Here is a 12,831-nt window from a genome sequence, read left to right on the forward strand (position 1 = left end):
AATAATTTAATATGATTGGCCTAGAAATTGTTACTTTTCCACATGAAAGTTAATTTAGGAGGTGTTCATGAAGGGAAGTAATGCAAAGATATCTACAAGATTAATTATCTCTGAAAAAGTTCTCAAAAGATGTTTTGATATAGGTAAATTCACATGTCGATTATTAATTTTATGTAAAGACAGATGTTTGTTTAAAAAAATCCCTAGTATTAAATCTAATATCAAGTAACTAACTTTTGTTTCACTGTAATATCTTGGAACACTGTGAGTCTTTTTAAGTTTAAAAGGGATTACTACAACTGCTAATAAAAAAGAAAATCTTGGGGCGCCTGGGTGGCTCAGTCGGTTAAGCGTCCGACTTCGGCTCAGGTCATGATCTCTCAGTCTGTGAGTTCGAACCCCTCGTCGGGCTCTGTGCTGACAGCTCAGAGCCTGGAGCCTGTTTCAGATTCTGTGTCTCCCTCTCTCTGACCCTCCCCTGTTCATGCTCTGTCTCTCTCTGTCTCAAAAATAAATAAACGTTAAAAAAAATTAAAAAAAAATCTTGAAAATAGGATACATTTAACATTAGAAGAAAATAGATGGAAGCAAATAGTGGAAGAATTAAATTAGAAAGCAACTTCAAGGTATTCAATGCTTAAGTGACTCAATGTTATGAAAATTTTGTGTTAGAAAGAGGGGTTCTATTAAAATTGTCCTAAGAATCATACTGTGTAAGGAAAATGACTTCAAAATGAGAAAAATATATTCTGAAAATCTAGGTCATTTATCTGAGATTTCTTATATTTCCTGAAGTTTTGTGCTTTAAACTTTTTGATACGTCACCTAGAGACAGTCACTTTTTTTCACTGAAGATCAAGTTATCAGCAAAGTACAAAATGGTAATTAAAAATTTCTAGTTCAGTACCAGGCACACATTGTTCTTTTAATGAATCAGATTATCTCAACTTTGTAAGGATTAATTAGGCACTTGTAGCAGTTCCTTTAAATTTCTCAGAACACTATGCCACTAGATAACTAAGCAGCAGTCTTGTAAACTCAGAGTTAATAGAGGCTCCAAAAATCCATTACACTTAATTCACTAGAGTCAGAATTTTTATTATGATGTTATTAAAACATTATTATATATTTTTATGTAATGTTAACTAAGGTTATGTAAGCACTAAATATCATTGAATGAAAGGGGGAAAATTAATATTGCAGTATTTTTCTTTTAGAAAAAATAAAATTACAGAAAAATAAATATGACGATAGTTTTTGAAACCTGTATGTATTTTCTCTCCAAAATTAACAAATGTTAAGATTTTAGAAATGTAGATATTATAGATTAAACCTAGATTTCTCTAGGTTACATTAAAGAAATGTAGATATTATAGATTATTTTGGAATAATTTCTGATTTATGGAAAAATTGTAAAGACAGTATAAAGAGTTATCATATACCTTCATGAAAGTTTCTCAGTGCTAACATCTTATACAAACACATGTATTAAAACCAAGAAATTAACACTGGTACAATGCTATTAACTAACTTGTAGATTTTGTTAGTATTTCACATTCTTAAATTCCATGATCCATTCCAGGGGATATCAGCTTAACTGTATGTATGTACATATATATGTGTGTATGAACTTCTAATTAATGTCAAACACAAATTTTTATATGTCAGAACTATGTATTTTTTTCATTAATCTTTATTTATTTTTAAATTGAATTAAATTGACATACAATATCACATTAGTTTTAGGTGTAAAAGATAGTGATGATATTTTTATACATTATGAAATGATTATCATTATAGGTCTAGTTACTATCTGTTGCCACACCACACAAAGTTATTGCAAATTATTGACTATATTCTCTCTGTGAGAATATATATCCCTGTGACTTATTTATTTTATAACTAAAATATTTTATAATTAGAAGTTTGTCCTTCTTAATCCCTTCACCTATTTTGTTCATGCCTCCACCGATCTCCCCTTTGGCAATCACTAGTTTATTTTCTGTATCTATGAGTCTGTTTCTGTTTTGTTTTGCTGGTATATTTGTTTTGTTTTTTAGATTACACATATAAGCAAAATTATATGTTATTTGTCTTTCTCTAGGTTATTTCACTTAGCACAATAGCCCCTAAATCCAACCACATTTTCATAAATGGCAAGATTTCATTCGTTTTTATGGCTGAGTAATATTCAATTGTGTATATATATATGTGATATATATATATATGTATATATATATATCACATATATATACCACAATGTCTTTAGCCATTCATCTATCGATGGGCACACATTACTTCCATATCTTGGCTATTGTCAACAATGCTGCAGTGAACATAGGGGTATACATATCTTTTCAAACTAGTGTTTTCTTTTTCTTTTCTTTTTTTCAGATAAATACGCAGAAATGGAATTGCTGGATTGCTATAAATTTTTGAGGAATCTCCATACTGTTTTCCATATTGGCTGTACCAATTTACATTCTCACAATAGTGCACAAGGGTTCCCTTTTATCCACATCCTCACCAATACCTATTATTTCTTATCTTTTTGATAACGGCCATTGTGACATGTGTGAGGTAGTATCTCATTTTGGTTTTGATTTGGGTTTCTCTGATGACTATCGATATGGAACATCTTTTCACATTCCTGTTGGCCATCTGTGTGTCTTTTTTGGAAAAATGCCTATTCAGGTCCTCTATTTGTTAATCAGGCTCATTATTGTTGTTGTTGCTGCTGCTGCTGTTTCTGTTATTGAGTTGTATGAATTCTTTTTATATTTTCAGTAACAACTCCTTATTAGATACATCATTTGCAAGTATCTTCTCCCATTCATTAGGTTGTCTTTTTTGTTTTGTTGATGGTTTCTGTCAATGTGTACAGCTTTTCAGTTTGATGTAGTCCCATTTATTTGTGTTTTCTTTTTTTTTTCCTCTTGCCTGAGGAGGCATATCCAAAACAATATTGACAGGACAAATGCCAAAGAATCTATTGCCTATGTTTCATCCTAGGAGTTTTATAGTTTCAGGTCTTACATTAAGGTCTTTCACTAATCCATTATGAGTTTATTTTTGTACATGGTGTAAGAAAGTGGTCTAGTTTCAATCTTTGGCATGTAGCTGTCTAATTTTCCCAATATACTTTATTGAAGAGACTGTATTTTACCCTTTGTATGTTCTTGTCTCCTTTTTCATAGATTGGTTGATCATATAGCATGGGTTTATTTCTGGGCTCTTTATTCTGTTCCATTGATCTACGTATCTGTTTTTGAGCAAGTACAATACTGTTTTTATTAATATAGCTTTGTAGTATAGTTTGAATCAAGAGAGCTAGGATACCACTTAACTTTCAGTCATCATGTATCCTTAGCCTTCTTCAGCTGGTGACAGTATCACAGTCTTTCCTTCCTCTTCACATCCTTCATATTTTTTTAAATGTTTATTTATTTTTGAGAGAGACAGACAGACAGAGAGCAAGAAGGGGAGGGGCAGAGACAGGGAAGGAGACACAGAATCTGAAGCAGGCTCCAGGTTCCTAGCTGTCGGCACAGAGACCAACATGAGGCTTGAACTCACAAACTGTGAGATCATGACCTGAGCTGAAGTCTGGCATTTAACCAACTGAGCCACCCAGGTGCCCTACTTCCTTCATAATTTTTAAGAATATTCATCAGGTGCTTTGTAGACCATCGTTGATTCAGTTTTATCTGATATTTACTTATCAGAAGTTCTAAAAATTTTTTGGAAGAATATCAGAAGTGAAATGTGCTTCTTATCAAACCCTATCAAGGGTTATATCATAACATGTCTTATCACCAGTGGTGTCAATTTTTTTTCACTTAAGGTGGAATCTGACAGGTTTCTGCACTGTAAAGTTCCTGTTTTTCTCTTTTCATAGCCTATTATTTTGAAGCAAGTAACAAAGTCTAGCACACATTCCAGTGGAAGAAAATTAAGCTCCACCTCTTGGAGGGAGAATAAATTATTTAGAATTTTTCTGAAGGAAGCACTTTCCTTTCTCCCTCATTATTTTGTCAATAAATTATGTATATTAGGATGTACTTGTGAATATTTACTTTGGTCTTTGAGTTATAAATACTATTACAGGCATAGCTCAGAGATATTGCAGGTTTAGTTCCTGCAATAAAGCAATATCACAATAAAGTGAGTCCACTGAATTTTTTGGTTTCCCAATGCATACGAAAGTTATGTTTACACTATGCTGTAGTCTATTAGGTGTACAATAGAATTATAGCTAAAAAAAAGTCTGTGACAATTCAAAAATACTTTATTGCTAAAAAATGTTAACCATCATGTGAATTTTCAGTAAGTTGTAGTCTTTTTACTGTTGGTGGGTCTTGCTTTGATATTGATGGTTACTGACTGATCAGGGTGGTGGTTACTTAAGGTTGGGGTGGCTGTGGCAGCTTCCTAAAATAAGACAAATTTTGCAGCATTGACTCTTCTTTTCATGAACAATTTCTTTGTGGCATTGATGTTGTTTGATAGCATTTTCCCCACAATAGAATTTATTGTAAAATTGGAGTCAACCCTCAAACCCTGTTATTGCTATATCAACTAAGATTATTTAATATTCTAAATCTTGTTGTCATTTCAATAATCTTCAAATTATCTCACCAGGAGTAGATTACATTTGAAGAAATCACTTTCTTTGTTCATTTATGAGAAGTAATTCCTCATCTGTTCAAGTTTTATCGTAAGATTGCAGCAACTCAATCACATTTTCAGGCTCCACTTCTAATTCTAATTCTCTTGTCATTTCCACCACATCTGTGATTACCTCTTTTCACTGAAGACTTGAACCTTCAAAGTCATCCATGAAGACTGGCATCAATTTCTTTTAATGCTGACATTTTGACCTTTTCCATTGAGTCACAAATGTTCTTAATGGCATTTAGAATGGTGAATCCTTTCCCTAAAGTTTCCAATTGATTTTTCCCAGATCCATCAGAAGAATCATTATCTATGTCAGTGATAGCCTTATAAAAATGCACCTCTTAAATAGTAAGATTTGAAAGTCAAAATTACTCCTTGATCCATGGGTTGGAAGCATGAATAGATCTTTATATTGGCAGGCATGAAATCAACATTAATCTCCTTGTACATCTCCATCAGAGCTCTTAGATGACCAGATGCATTGTTGATAAGGAGTAATATTTTGAGAGGAATAGTTTTCTTTTTTTTTCTTTTTTCTTTTTTTTTTTTCTGAGCAATAGGTCTCAATAGTAGGCTTAAAATATTTAGTAAATCATGTCATAAAGAGATGTGCTGTCATCCAAGCTTTGTTTTTCCTTTTATACATCATAATCACAATAGACTTAGCATAATTCTTAAGAACCCTATGATTTTCAGAATGATAAATGAGCATTGGCTTCAACTTCAAGTCACCAGCTACATTTAGCTCCCTAACAAGGAAGTCAGCCTCTCCTTTGAAGATATGAAGCCAGGCATTGACTTCTCTCTAGCTATGAAAGACCTAGATGGCATCTTTTTCCACCAGAAGCATCTTTTTCAATACATTGAAAATCTATTGTTTACTGTAGCCACCTTCATTAATTATTGTACCTGGATCTTCTGGATGATTTGCTGCAGTTTCTATGTTAGCACTTGCTGCTTCACCTTGTACTTTGATGTTAAGGAAACAGGTCCTTTTCTTAAACTTCAGGAACCTGCCTCTGGTAGCTTCAAACTTTCCTTCTGCAGCTTTCTTACCTCTCTCAGCTCTTATAATGTTAAAGAAAGTTAGGACCTTGCTCTAGATTAGGATTTGGCTTATGGGAACACTGTGACTGGTTTGATCTATCCAGACCACTAAAACAGTCACCATATAAGCAATAGGCTATTTGTTTCACTTTCTTATCATTTGTGTGTTCACTGGGGTATCACTTTACATTTCCTCCAAGAACCTTTTCTTTGCATTCACAAATTGGCTATTTGGCACAAGATACCTAACTTTTGGCTTAGCTCAGCTTTTTTTTTTTTTTATTTTTTTTTTTTTAAATTTTTTTTTTCAACGTTTTATTTATTTTTGGGACAGAGAGAGACAGAGCATGAACGGGGGAGGGGCAGAGAGAGAGGGAGACAGGGAGAATCGGAAACAGGCTCCAGGCTCTGAGCCATCAGCCCAGAGCCATCGGGCTCGAACTCACGGACCGCGAGATCGTGACCTGGCTGAAGTCGGACGCTTAACCGACTGCGCCACCCAGGCGCCCCAACTTAGCTCAGCTTTTGACACGCCTTCCCTACTATGCTTAACCATTTCAAGCTTTTTTTTTTTAATTTTTTTTTCAACGTTTATTTTTATTTTTGGGACAGAGAGAGACAGAGCATGAACGGGGGAGGGGCAGAGAGAGAGGGAGACACAGAATCAGAAATAGGCTCCAGGCTCTGAGCCATCAGCCCAGAGCCTGACGCGGGGCTCGAACTCCCGGACCGCGAGATCGTGACCTGGCTGAAGTCGGACGCTTAACCGACTGCGCCACCCAGGCACCCTACCATTTCAAGCTTTTGATTTAAAGTGAGAGACATGTGACTCTTCCTTTCAATTGAACACTTAGAGGCCATTTGTAGAACTATTAATTGGCCTAATTTCAATATTGTTGTGTCTCAAGAAATAAAGAGGCCTGAAGAGAGACAGACAGATAAGGAATGGCCAGTCAATGGAGAAAACAGAACACACACATTTATCTGTTAAGTTCACCATTTTATATGGGTGTGGTTCATGGCACCCCAAAACAATTATAATAGTAACATCAAAGACCATTGATCAAAGATCACCATAACAAATATATTAATCATTAAAAAAGTTTGAAATATTGTGAGAATTACCAAAATGTGACACAGAGCCACAAAGTGAGCAAATGCTGTTAGAAAAATGTTGCCAATAAACTAGCTTGATGCAGGATTGCCACAGACTTTCAATCTGCAAAGAATGCAGTATCTGTGAAGTGTAACAAAGTGAAGTACAATAAAATGAGGTATGCTTATGCTACTAACAGTCCAATACTAAATATTTATTTTGCTGCTCAATGGATCCTGCTTTGACTATTTGAGAAACTTTCTCAAATTGGTTTCTGTGTCCTTTTATTGTTTAAAATTATTTTTTAAATTTATATTTTTTGAGAGAGAGAGAGAAAGAGAAAGAGAGAGCACAAGCAGGAGTGGGGCAGAGGGAGAGGGAGGGAAAGAATCTTAAGCGGCTCCATGCTCAGTGCAGAGCTTGATGCAGGGTTCAATTTCGTGAACCATGAGATCATGACTGTGAGACCTTGACCCAAGCCAAAATCAAGAATTGGATGCTTAATTGACTGAGCCATCCAGGCACCCTGCTCCTTGGGCCCTTTTGACATGATCCCATAGACTCCTCCTCCTCTTCCTCCACCACCTCATCTTTCTTCTTTTTCTTCTCCTTTTTAACACTCTCCTTCTGGTCCTATTAAATTCTCTAGGTTTATCTTGGATTTTTCTATCCAGCCCTAGAATCAGCCATTTATCCAAGGACCCCTGGTTCTTTTTGTTGGAGAATGGTTTTCAGAATCTAAGATCTCGGTGCTGGGTATGCTTGTTGTTACTGTGATGTTATTGCTTTCATGTCCTCTCAGCAGACAGAGCTAAGAAATATGTGTGTAATACAAATCCATGTGTATACATGTTAAAAATATCTGTGTGTGTGTGTGTGTGTTTGAGGGGGTAGGTGAGTTCATTTCACTATCTCTGACTTTAACTTCAGAACCACAGGGTTTATTCTCCCCTTCCCCCATTGCTTATTTGTAGCTTCTATCTCTGACAGAATGAGATCCGGCTCCCATTATCTATAATTTATTTACTTATTTGCTCAACCAATTGCAGTATACATGCAGAGTAGCTTTAGAATACTTAGTCCATACTGCTGTGAAAAATAAATTTATCAACTAGAATATAGTGTTTATGTACAATTCTTTTTGTTTTTAGCCTTCAAGAATCTAGTCAAAACAGTATTTTCTGAATTTTATTTAGGTTAGCTTCATTTTTTCTCCAACAGTGTAGTTTTAAAGGTAATTCTCTTGAGTAAAAACACAGTATAGGCAATATGGGATTTAGAAATGTAATATTGCAAAAGTTCATTTTTAAGATGATTGTCATCAATTTTAACAGAAGCAGTATTCTAAAGCATTACAATCCATTATAATTATAACTCACTCACCTCAAAATTATCAGAGCTCTTTGTCTTTTAAGTGGGGGCAATTACAGCATTGCACTAAATCCTACTGGAGTGAAGGCAGAGTTGGGTAAGATTACCTGCCCTGACTTTCATTAGACACAGCCACAATAGCACAACTCTGCCTCCTCCCGTCTGAATTAACTGAGTTACCCTGGTCTGCTATCCTTCTTGTCATGGTCTTGATATCGTTTTAATGTCATATCTTCCCAATGACAAGTTTTATTATATCTATATTATAGAAAATGAAACAGTTTCTAAAAGTGACTTGCCCAAGGTCATATGGCTCATAAATGATAGAGCTGAGACCAGAATTTGGCTGTATTCAAAGTCCAAAGTGTGAAAAATTAACATATGAATGTTAGAATTTCATGTCCTGAAGAATACAGCATGGTTGGGTTTGTAGTAAAGCACCCAGATTATTTTGTATAGTAAATGGACATTTTTATAGTTTTTTGAGTCATCCATTGCCTATTTCTTTATTGTCAGTTGGCTCAACCTATGCAACTTTGAAGACATTTCTACCTAAAAAAAAATAATAACAGGGTCCTATTTTAGTCAATTTTCTCATACTTCACAGTTTGTCTTTTGTCTCTAAATAATTCGGCATGGTTATTTTACAATGCAGTTTCAATAGATTGGCTCTACTTGAATAATTTAGCTTTGACTTTGAATATGTAAAATAAGTATAATTTCATTAAAATGTTCCAAGTCAGTTCCAATTCCTATTCTGTTTTTGTTTTGTTTTGTTTACTGAGAATTTGGGAGTGTCTAGTATGTACCCATTGGGGCATTTGCACAGATAAAGGATTTTCTGAGAATGGTTCTGGTTGTATATAGCACAAGGCTAATCAAAGGAAAGTTTTTTTCTTTTTTTTCCCCTGTAATCAGTCATGGATTGAAAGCTTCATACAATACAACTAGAATATTTTTCTAAAGAAATAAAAAAAAATTTAAATACCAAATATAAAGCCCAATTTCTTATGATTATATTTTTCAAACTGATATTGAACTTTCTAAACATGTTTTCCCGATTTCTGTATTTTTTGTTTGTGGATAGGTCACAGACATTTGTTCACCAGCACTGATGTATGGAACATATTGGTCTCTGATCAGAGGCTTCCTTTTGAAAAGTGCGACTCAGTGTTAGTGTCCATCACATTCCAAGTCAGGTTTCAGTGATGTTATATTTATTCCCCCTGTATGTGTGAACTATCCTCAAGATCTTAATGCTTTCTTACTTTTGTACTAATCTAGGTTATTGGAGAGCATTGTATATGAAAAACATTACTCTTCTTTGCTATAGTATTGCTTGTGCAGAAATATGTTACCATTTATTAAGTGATTATTATATGCTATGTCCAGTTTTAAATATCTTATATGTATTAAGTCATTTAATCCTTTCAATATGAAAGCAAATACTATTATCATTCCCACCCTGTAGAAATGGAAACTGAAACACAGAGATTGACTTCCCATGATCACATATTAGTGAGCAGGAGAGTTGAGATCCAAACTCAGGCAGCTTGGCTCTCAAGTCTGTGTCCTTGTCTTATCATACTGTTGTCCACAAAAAATCTGGGAAGGCCTTCGTATTTATCTAAAATTGGTTTCCAAGGATATGGTTCAAAATGTTTCTCAATTCCTATCACTTATGGAGGCATTTCTAACTAGAAGGCACAATTTTGAGCTTATAGAATTTTTTTTTTAATTTATTGTTTATTTATTTGAGAGAGAGAGAGAGAGAGAGAGAGAGAGAGAGAGAGAGAAGGGGAGGGGCAAAGAGAGAAGGAGACACAGAATCTGAAGCAGGCTCCAGGCTCTGAGCTGTCAGCACAGAGCCCGATGCAGGACTCCAAGTCAGGAACTGCAAGATCATTACCTGAGCCGAAGATGGACACTTAACTGACTGAGCCACCCAGGTGCTCCAAAGGTTATAGAATTATAAACACTTGATATCTTTCCCGTTTTGGTTTTGCTACTAGGCACTTGGGAACTAAGGTCTGAACTCAAATGTCATAGATTTTTCTCTATTCTTTTTGTTTTTGCTTTTTCCAAGTATTGTTTTACTTATTGCAAGTATTTTTATTAGCCACCTTGAATTCCTTTGTTGAATAGGTGGTATATAAATAAGCCAATTAATGTCCTAAAGCAGTTCTTCTCTCATGTGATTTAAATTTTTTTTTTTCAACGTTTATTTATTTTTGGGACAGAGAGAGAGACAGAGCATGAACGGGCAAGGGGCAGAGAGAGAGGGAGACACAGAATCGGAAACAGGCTCCAGGCTCTGAGACATCAGCCCAGAGCCCGACGCGGGGCTCGAACTCACGGACCGCGAGATCGTGACCTGGCTGAAGTCGGACGCTTTACCGACTGCGCCACCCAGGCGCCCCTCTCATGTGATTTAAATAACAAAAATATATTCTCTAATAGTTTTGGAGATGGGTAGTCTGAAATCAAGTTGTCAGCAAGGCCACATTTCCTCTGGAGGCTCTAGGGGAGAATCTATTTTTTGCCTCTTTCAGCTTCTGGAGCCTACTGACCTTTGACTTGTGTCTGTGTCACTCCAATCTCTGCCTCATGGCCACTACCTCTTCTGCTTGTATCTGCTCTGCAGATCTCTTCCAAGGACACTGTCATTGGATTTAAGAACCAGATAATGTAGATAATCCAGGATGATCTCCTCATCTCAAGATCCTTAGCTTAATTATGTCTGCAGAGACCCTTTTCCCAAATAAGTTAACTTTCACAGGTTCTGGGGATTAGGACCTGGACATATATTTTGGGGAGCCACGATTCAAGGCACCATAATAAGTAATGATAGCTGCATGAGGGTGTAATCCATGGGCTTTTGTGATTTAAATTTTATATGTAAAAAGACTTTTTATTTTTTGCCTATTTCCTAGCTCTTTGTTTTATTGTGGACTAGTTAGGTTTTCCAGGGACCTGGGTTTCATTCAGGTAAAGTGGCAAGATGCACAGTGTTTTAAATTTTGTCTAATTTTGGTCTTAAAGTCTTTAAAAAAAAAAAACTCTTCTACATATTTGTCTTCATATTCATCTTTCTGAGAGGCAGGATAAAATAATTCTTAAAATTATAGACTGCAAAATGTATATCTGGATTCAGATCCTGTTTGACTACAGACTGTAAAAGCTGTATTTGGATTCAAATCCTGAGTCTTACTAGCTGCATTACCTTAAACAATTTTCTTCATCTTTAAGTACCTTCATCATAGGGTTAACTAAGGGTTTTACACACACCACCACCACCACCATATAATGGTTAAAAGTGTCTAGACTGTGGAAAGCAGTGTGTTATTATTATTAGCTATTATTGTAAAGAACCACTATAGTCTTCTTTCAGAGTAAGTCCAGTATGATGAACTCAGGTATCTGATCCTTTCTTACAAGATTTTATGCCTAAAAAGTTTGCAAAATTTTCAAATAAGGAACAATTGAGAAGTACTGAAAATTCCAAATATATAAAATAATCACTAGAGATATAATATAAAGGCCTAAAGGAAGCCTGTAACTTGAGTGAAATAAAAACTGCCATTTTGCTTGGGTAAGTCTGAGACCAAGGAAAATTGTTTAGGTTCTTTTTTTTTAATATATACATATATATTATGTATGTATATATGCATATATCTATGTATACATTACTTTTAAGAGACAGAGAGACAGAGCACGGGCAGGGGAGGGGTAGAGAGAGAGAGGGAGACACAGAATCTGAAGCAGGCTCCAGGCTCTGTGATGACAGCATAGAGCCCAACCCAGGGCTTTGACCCAGGGTTCAAACTCATGAAGCATGGGATCATGACCTGAGCTGAAAGTCAGACATTCAACTGATTGAGCCACCCAGGTGCCCCTGTTTAAGTTCTAATGGAGGGGACCAGATACTTAGGGGATGTGTCACAAAAGTTAGAGCCTTTCACTTTTAGGTCACTGATTCTCACCCAACTTATAAGGACAAAACCACAAAAGTAATTGAAAATCATTATCATCTAAAAACTATTACGTACTGCCCTTGAAAAAAAGTTGTTTGTTTAACTCTGATTTTCAGGCAGTGACAACCAGCATCACATTGAACACTCACCATTTGGCAGTCTAAATAGAGAGGTTAGATGGTGAACGAGTCTGAAGACAAAATGACAATCTGTTCCTCCAGGGTCCTCTGAAAGGCTTCACAAGGTGGGAGAGGGGCAGTTTAGCTGGCTACTGCCTCTGCAGAATTTAATCCAGAAATAAGTGCATATTAGTTTGGAGACTGGGATACCAAAACTTGCTAGCTATTATATACACTGTAAGGAGATTCTTACAGTCTTATGTAAAAGAAAGTTTTAAACTAGCTTTATGGAGTGCAGTTTACACCATAAAATTCACCTGTTTTAAGTGTATACTTTAATGATTTTTGGGTAAACTTCTAGAATTACGTAACCTTTGCCTCATCCAGTTTTAGAACATTTTAATGGATAAATTTAAAGGAATATATATCTAATTAGGCACTGCAGTGGCATCCTAATAGTCTCTCTGCTTCCATTCTTGTTATCCCTATAATCCATTTTCCATAGAGAAAATATTTTTTTAATGTAAATCAAATTAAATCAGTTTTC

At 35.4% G+C, this 12,831-nt stretch overlaps 1 long non-coding RNA gene across 2 annotated transcripts in view; it reads right to left on the reverse strand.

Moving 5' to 3' along the window:
• Positions 1-12,494, reverse strand: part of LOC124526712 (uncharacterized) — a 173,560-nt gene extending 161,066 nt beyond the window's left edge. For both annotated transcript variants that reach the window (XR_006965722.1, XR_006965723.1), the window contains exon 1: positions 12,315-12,494. This is a non-coding gene — a long non-coding RNA (uncharacterized LOC124526712). The remainder of the gene's footprint in view (positions 1-12,314) is intronic.
• Between the last annotated feature and the right edge of the window lie 337 nt (positions 12,495-12,831).

The sequence above is a fragment of the Lynx rufus genome, unplaced genomic scaffold (assembly GCF_022079265.1).
Source record: "Lynx rufus isolate CCGP_SWC_20201006 ecotype Redwood Valley unplaced genomic scaffold, mLynRuf1.p SCAF_5, whole genome shotgun sequence".
Classification (NCBI taxonomy): Eukaryota; Metazoa; Chordata; class Mammalia; order Carnivora; family Felidae; genus Lynx; species Lynx rufus.